Source organism: Rhincodon typus, chromosome 13, assembly GCF_021869965.1.
Source record: "Rhincodon typus isolate 14 chromosome 13, sRhiTyp1.1, whole genome shotgun sequence".
In the NCBI taxonomy this organism is placed as follows: domain Eukaryota; kingdom Metazoa; phylum Chordata; class Chondrichthyes; order Orectolobiformes; family Rhincodontidae; genus Rhincodon; species Rhincodon typus.
In genome coordinates this window covers 44,614,345-44,621,840 of record NC_063344.1, presented here as the reverse complement: position 1 = coordinate 44,621,840, position 7,496 = coordinate 44,614,345, and the positions used below count along the sequence as shown (strand labels likewise).

Below are 7,496 nucleotides of genomic sequence, written 5' to 3'. Positions count from 1 at the left end.
CCCTCCCCCATTTCTGATGAAGGGTCTAGGCCCGAAACGTCAGCCTTCCTGCTCCTCTGATGCTGCTTGGCCTGCTGTGTTCATCCAGCTCTACACCTTGTTATCTCAAGAATCAGCTGTCTCAGCTCTTAGAGAAAGCATTATCTCATTAATAAAGTTACCGCAGCACTTAGCTAATATTCCAGACAGAAGAATTCACAGAGAGAATATTCCTGTCAGAGATCAACAGAGAAGACACATAATGTTCCGGAAGACGTAACCTGGCTGTCATTTCAAGAGACTAAGTTCTATTTTATTTTATTTTGGTATATACAAGTGGGACTTGTATTTATTGGAACAGCATACCATTTGAATCTTGTTTTATTTAGGAATAGAGGGGAATATTTTGGTTTGTTAATAGTTCAGGTAATTCGTTTGCTGTTAGCGTTAGATAATTAATTGTTACTTGTTAATTACACAGTGATTGTCAGGATTTTATTTCATTTAACCACTCCTTTATAACAGATTGGGGTGAGAGGCAGGTTATTCCACTTTTCACAGTAAGTAGATTATAAGGTGAGGCGAGCCTCTCTGGGTGTTTCGGTTTTAGTTGTTAGAGGGTGGTCGACCTCTGCTTCATAACACTAGGGATTCAGAGGAGCCCGAGGTAGACTTCATACTTCTACAAATTCTCCAACTCTGTCTTTTGCGTTGATGTGCCAGGACCCTACCCCTCAATGAGAATGGGGTTATTTGTGGAGCCTCATGTTCCTGTTAATAGTTCAAATGTCCACCATCATTCTCAGCTGCATATGGAAGGAGTGCAGAGCTTAGATCTGACCCTCTGGTTGTGGGATCACTTTTGGCATGCTAGTAGTTCTGTGTTATAGCTCATCTACCTGGTACTGATACTGACATATCCTCCTGCACTCTTCAGTGAGTCAGCATTGATCCTTTGGCTGGATGTTAAAATTAATAGTGGAATGGTGGATACACTGGACCTTGAGATCACAAGTTGTGGTTGAATACAATTTTGTTGGTGTTGATGGGCCACAGCGCTTTATGGATTTCCAATTTTGAGTTCCTGGATCTGTCCATCAACTAGCCCATTTGTCATAAAATAAAGAATTGCAAAATCTGGAGATCTGAAACAAGTAAAATAGAAAAACATTTCAGAACATTCACAGGACTCAAAACTACTCGTTTTCTCTCCATAGGTGCTGCCAGACCTTCAGTGATTCTCCAGAAAATTCTGTTTGTTAGCCCATTTTACCATGCTGGTAGCCTTTGTCTTCACAATGGCTATGCAGACCTCATTTCTATCAATGCTGTCATGTACAGATACATCTGCAAAACGTATCTTGGAGCAGACAAGTTCAAGATTTTTTTTCTGTTTTTGGTTCCCTCACCATCTATTGTGGAGTCTCGCAACTATGTCCTTTAGGATGCAGTCATCTTGGTCAGTAGTTTTGTTTATTCTGTGGACTTCGCCTATCCACAATTGCCACTGAGATAGTAATGACCATCCTTCTGCCTTCTTGAACCACTGCAGTCCATTTGGTGCTACAAAGATACTCATAGTTAAGGACATTGAGGTCCCCTAGCCAGAGTACCTTCTGTGCACTTGCCACTGTCAATGCTTTACCGATTTGGTGTTAAACACAGAGGAGTAATGCTCATTCAGCAGTTGGGATTGAGGGAGGGGATGTTGACTGAAGGATAGGGTTTCAGTAGCAAGAGGTGGATGTAGGGAGGGAGTATACCACGTGATGATTGGAAGAAGGGTTGACCTGCCTCCATAACACTTGCAAGGTCTGGAGTCAATGTTCAGGAGTCCCAGGGCAACTCCATCCTGACTGTGTAGTATCTCATAATCTGGTGAGTGTGTCCTGCTAATAATTCCTTGATTGTAGCTATGTCAGGCTGTTGCTTGACGAACTCGTGGGACAGCATACTTAATTTTGAAACATGCTGCAGGATATCAGTAGGGAGCATCGCGGGTATCAACAGGGCCTTTGTCGTTTCCAGTGCCCAGTTTGATGCAAGGTGGCCCATTTCTTTTAGATGTTGCAGCAGTTTGATACAACTGAGTGGCTTGCTAGGTCATTGAACAGGCATTTACAATTCAAACACAGTACAATGGGTAAGCAGTTGCATGTATGCCAGGTCAGATAAGGACAACAGATCAGTGAACCAGGTGAACTTTTACAACAATTGACAATGGTTTCAAGGTCACTATTAGACTATCTTTTAATTCCAATTTTTCTTTATCAACTTAAGTTCTGCCAGCTGCCACAGTGGTATTTGAACCCATGTCCCCAGAGTATTAATCTGGGTCTCTGTCCAGTGACATGACCGTTGTATAGCCACCACCGTCACCATTGCCAGACTGTATTTGAAACATCATCATGTGGCAATGAAACAATGACAAACTATTAAAACTTCAGTATTGCGAAAATCAGACACATTATGCTGAAATGTTTCACCATACTCTAAATCAGGACAATTTGCTAGCATACTGATACAAAGGGAAAAACAACATTTATACCATCTGAAAAAATGGTGCTGGTTGGTTAGAAAGTCGACTCTGATTAATAGGATTTTCCCCTTGAATTTGTATCCTTGCAAATTGTCCTGATAGATGCAAGACAAAGACTGTGATGATATGACTTTTTCATCAATACTCAAGTTCTGTATTGTTAAACATATGGTTATAAAAAAGCTTTAGTTGAAATAAAATTTCTTATATTGTTAATAATTCACATATTTGTACAGTAGATTTTTTTTGAGCCCATTGTGTCTGATTCTCAGCACTTAATCTGTTGCACTCCAGGATCAATCATTTACTCCTTGGAATTTTCAGTGAAGCACATACATATTAACTCAGTGTGTTTTCTGATAGGTTTTTATTTCTGATGTATAGCTTTAATGTCTTCTCAAATGACAGTCATTGTTATCATTGAAGAGACATTTATCCTTGTTAATCTCGTTATCACTGCTCCTTTGTGAGAGGCTCATAACTACACCAGGTTTGTTATCATTTCCTGTAAAATTTCTTATATCCTGTGTCTACTTTATAATGGTAACAGAAAGGGAAATACTTTTTTTTACAAAAAATAAGACAAGAATACTTGGCCTTTGAGATAAAACATTTTTGGTGTAGCTTTAGCGCTGCTACATTAAACATAATAACAATCAACAACATTTAAAGCTGCAGTGTAGTTATAACTGAATGTATTCATTTTATGTAGTGTTAGCTGATATACCATGGCTTTGTTCATAGCCTGGGTTTGAAATGTGTTTATGATTCTTATTTGCTTAACCTGGCTTGTCACATAATGTCGCTATAGCCATACTGCCTGTGGAGCTATGGTTTAAATAAGCTTTAAGGACAATCAAATTTAATTGCTGTTGAATTGCACTTGATGTTCTTTTCGATTGTCCTTTGCAAATTTCTGTTTCTGAAAGAAAAATCAGCATATCTCTTTACCAATCTATAATTGACCTCATTGTGAGATAACTGGATTTCTTTTCCTTTTTTGCATACTTTGTTTTTTTGCTAGCGTTGTAGAGTTATAATGCAGACAAAGAGGAAGCTGGAAGAACACGGCAAGCTATGCAGCATCTGGAGGAAAGAAGAATATTTCGGGTATTACCCTTCTTGTTTTCTACAAATGTGACATCACAGGGGCAGCATGGTGGCTCAGTAGTTAGCACTGCAGCCTCACAGCGCCAGGCACCTGGGTTCGATTCCACCCTCAAGCGACTGTCTGTGTGGAGTTTGCACATTCTCCCTGTGTCTGTGTGGGTTTCCTCCAGGTGCTCCGGTTTCCTCCCACAGTCCAAAGATGTGCAGGTTAGGTGGATTGGCCATACTAAATTGCCCGTAATGTTCAGGGATGTGTAGATTAGGTGTGTTATAGTAGGGTGGGTCTGGGTGGGATGCTTTGAGGTTTGGTGTGGACTTGTTGGGCCGAAGGGCCTGTTTCCACACTGTACGGATTCTCTGATATCTATGATAATAAAAAACTCACTAATGTTTCCTAGTTTTGCTCTGGATGAGTAATAAAATGGTGTAAGAAAGAAGCTGAATCTCTTAAAAGTTATAAATTCCTCATTCTCAATACTGGAAAAAGGGATCAGGGTCTGGAAAAATTGAGGGGGGTGGGGTGGACCCTGGGAGTACATGGATTACTTACCCTCAATTTGTTCTCAGCTTTGTCTCAATTTCAACCTTTAACTTTATATTTTGGAGCAAAATGCATCCTAAAGTTCTATTTATCGATCAGTATTGGAAGATACAATTGGCAAATTTCAAGCAGAACATCAAAGTTAAGCTAAGAATAGAGTTATTGTGTACATGTTGGGTGTGGGGACACATGGTTAGCAGTGCATAACAGCAGCAGCAGGGGATCAAAATGGACTGGGGACACATTTGTTAACACAGTGTGGAGCCGGAAGAACACAGCAGGCCAGGCAGCATCAGAGGAGCAGGAAAGTTGTTCAGAAATGGTCCCGACCCAAAATGTCGACTTTCCTGCTCCTCTGATGCTGCCTGGCCTGCTGTGTTCCTCCAGCTCCACACTGTGTTATCTCTGAGTCCAGCATCTGCAGTTCTTACTATCTCTGGGGACACATTGTGATGAGTTGCAATTTCTAGCCCCAGGCTCAGATAGAGGTTTTTGCTTCCTAAGGCCAAATTTAATCAATAATGTTTCTAAGATAAATTTTTCAGGAAGATTTTTTTTTAAAAAGCATTCAAATGTTTCCATGTTTACTGTATTCTACAGTATATTTTTATTGTGTCTGAAATAAAGTGTCAGATTCTTTTAGTATGGATTTTGTAAAATATTATGTGGTCGTGTTTTCCTTTCTTTCATTAATGCCTGATATTTCATAAACCATAATATGATTGATAAGTTTCCACTGTTTTGCCTGTTTTTAATTCATACATTTCGTTTTTACTGAGTTTTGAGTATTATTAACATTTTGAGACTAAATATTTTTTGGCTGTTCCAAAGTGATGAAACCCAAAACATGGGAGTAACAATGACAGACTGGAACTACACACTATAGTTTCTAAACTCTACCAATGTGGCCTTGATTGACTTTGCTTCTGTGTGCCAGAGGCTGTTGTACATGTACCACAGGATCTTTAATTTATGGCGATCAAAGATGTCAAAATTGATTGTTAAAAGTGATTCCAAAATTTCTACCAGTATTTTGTGATCTAATTCTATGAATGTATTTTTTCTTGTTTAATGGTAACTGCCAATAAATGGCTATGTTTTTTGTCCTAAGTTCTATTACCTTTCTCAAAGACCCCTATATGCAGAAATGTAAACACTAACATGTGGCAAATTAGAAGTAGCTATGCAGGTAGAAAATTCAATTTGATTTTTTTTATTTTGGGTGCAGTGATCATGATGCTTGCAGAACTCTGCCAGAAATCATGGAAATGAAACAATTGTGGCTTGACCGTGTCAGAAGGCGCACTGGGTTTTTTTTATAGGTTATATGACCCAGCCAGAATTGTTTCATTTCCGTGATTTCTAGCAGAGTCTGAGTGGTAGACAGGAGGTAGTCCAGCTTCTCTGTGGTCCTGTGGAAGAGAGAGGCTCTCAACTAATTTAAGTATTTTTCTTGTCACTTTTAAAATTTAAGAGATTCCAAGTTTCCACTCATAGAATTGTTAGAAAGTTTTATAATGGTGTCGGAATGAATATGGCAGAAATAAACTAAGATATAATAATTTCTAGCACATTAGATCCACTGTGTCATAGCCCAACTGATACAGTATGACCGTTGTACAGCTACCACCATCACCATTGCCAGACTGTATTTGAAACATCAGCATATGGCAATGGAACAATGACAAACTATTAAAACTTCAGTATTGCGAAAATCAGACACATTATGCTGAAATGTTTCACCGTACTCTAAATCAGGACGATTTGCTAGCATACTGATACAAAGGGAAAAACAACATTTATACCATCTGAAAAAATGGTGTTGATTGGTTGGAAAGTCGACTCTGATTAATAGAGTTTTCCCCTTGAATTTGTATTCTGGCATCCTTGTATCCTTGAAACACTGCAGGCAGTCAGCTCTGAATAACCTTTCCAAACAAGAAATTTGTCAGATCCTACTGTACTCTGTTAAACTTCCCTAGTCACTTAGGCAAGATTTAGTTAATTAGCATCATAGACATATATTCCTTTCCAATAAAACAGCGTGAGGAAGAAAATGTATCAAAGATTTCTTATTTGAGTGTTAATATAATGATCTAGGAAGCTAAGATTTTACGTTGAAATGGAAACGGAGGGAGGTTCTACTTGATTATACTTCTATAGTTGTGAGACAGAACAACAATGAGGAAATATAGGACAAGAAGAAACATTATTCGCATTTCAGCGTAAAATTGATGTATTTCAAGCAATCTTATTGTTGAGGCTGTAACACATTGACTTCAGAGAATGTGTGCAACTTTACTGCTGAGAAGCAAACACTACTCAACATGGTTACTGAAGAGCTTCCTCCCCAGAGTACCAAAACTAATTTAATCTGTGTTCCTGAATTTAACTTTGTATATTTTTCCCTGCAGACCAATAACAAATTTAATTAGAATGGGTTTCAGTTAGATAATTCTATATATTAAGTAGTTCTCTTCATTTACTGCTTTGTGTTCATTGTCATTTACTGGGGGCAATTTTAACTGTTGAATGAGTAACCTGTACACCCTACGTCTGTTCAGACAGTGAAGAAGCCTCACCTTTTTGAGACCCTAGTCTCATTTGAACTTTCACAACAAGATGTGGATGCTAATCAGGAATTAAAATCCAACTGTCTATTCTCCATGGTCAGGAGTATTCACCAGTTGGGATGCTTGCTGAGGCTCACAATATGCTATTTGGTGGGATACGTGTGGTGAGTCCACACTTGCAGTGGACCATGATACCTTTGGGGAGCCATGAAAAGTACCACTGCTGCCAGCTGTCAGCATAAGGGAAGTCCGAATGATAGGACGAGCGTTATAAATGTCACTAACACTTCACTTTGTATGGAAGAAGGTCTGTCTCTTGTTTCTTACAGGACCTTCGATAGTCAAGGGCTAGTTCTCTGAAAGTTCTTGCAAGCTGATGGGATTAACAGTTAATAGCTACCAACCCAGTCTGTCAGGATCTTACAACCTGTTAAAGGCAATTGGTGTTACTTGTTTATCACACATTACTGCTGGGGAGGTTCACAATTTGAATCCATTGTTACAGTGGATGCAACTATGTTGACTCATAAAAATACGTTCAAATATGTTCTGTAAAAATGATGGATGTCAAAGTCAACATGCATAGTCATCAGCATTTTACGCAATGTCTATTCCAAATCTTAACATAAACTTTGAAGTTTTTCTTATAATGATACAAATGTTAGGTTTAAAGTTTTAAGTTGGATTTTATCTTTTTCATTTCATGTATTTTCATTAATTCCATATGAGATCTGATATCCAATTAATATTTTTC

The 7,496-nt window shown here is 38.6% G+C and overlaps 1 long non-coding RNA gene across 1 annotated transcript in view; it reads left to right on the top strand.

Moving 5' to 3' along the window:
• The window catches only part of LOC125484747, a 17,783-nt gene extending 15,807 nt beyond the window's left edge, over positions 1–1,976 (top strand). Inside the window, exon 3 of the long non-coding RNA XR_007263560.1 lies at positions 1,197–1,976. This is a non-coding gene — a long non-coding RNA (uncharacterized LOC125484747). The remainder of the gene's footprint in view (positions 1–1,196) is intronic.
• Positions 1,977–7,496: the final 5,520 nt, after the last annotated feature.